Below are 781 nucleotides of genomic sequence, written 5' to 3'. Positions count from 1 at the left end.
TGAACATCTACCTCTTTTTTTTTGCTTGTTTTTTTTTGTTTTATAATTTTTTTATTATTTTGTATGCTTCTCTTTTTTATTTATTTTTCCATTCAAAGATTTACACTTCCTTCCCTCCTCCCATTGCCCTTCCCCTCTCCTGCTCACACTCCTCCCTCCTTTTCCAAGATCCAAGTCCAAGATCCTCCCCCATACATCCAGGCCTAGGAAGGTGTGCATCCAAATGGACTAGGATCCCAAAAAAAGCCAGTACATGCAGGAGAAATAGGTTCCAGTGTTATTATTGATGACTTCTCAATCTGTCTCCATTGGCAGCCACATTAAGAGAGTCCGGTTTTATCCCATGCTTATTCAGTCCCAGTCCAGCTGGATTTGGTGAGCTCCCATTAGATCAGGCACACTGTTTCAGTGGGTGGACAAACCTCCTCACCATCCTGACTTCCTTGCTCATCTTCTCTCTCCTTCTGCTCTTCAGCTGCATCATGGGAGCTCAGTACATTGCTCTGATGAGGGTCTCTTTTTCTCTATCTCCAATCATCGCTGGACGAAGACTCTATGGTGATATTCGAGATAATCATCAGTGTGATAGTGGGGCAAGGCCAGTTCAGGCATCCCCCTTTGCTGCCCAAGCAAGTAGCTGCAAACTTCCCCATGGATACCTGGGATCCCCTCTAGAGCCCAGTTTCTTGCCAATCCTAAAATGGCTCCCTTAATGTAGATAACTTATTCCCTGACCCTATATCCACCCTTCCTCTTTTTCCCTTCCTCTTTATTTTTTAAA

This window comes from Alexandromys fortis, unplaced genomic scaffold, assembly GCF_014885135.2.
Source record: "Alexandromys fortis isolate MF-2015 unplaced genomic scaffold, M_Fortis_MF-2015_v1.1 scaffold_464, whole genome shotgun sequence".
Lineage (NCBI taxonomy): Eukaryota > Metazoa > Chordata > Mammalia > Rodentia > Cricetidae > Alexandromys > Alexandromys fortis.
This window is presented reverse-complemented; position numbering follows the sequence as displayed.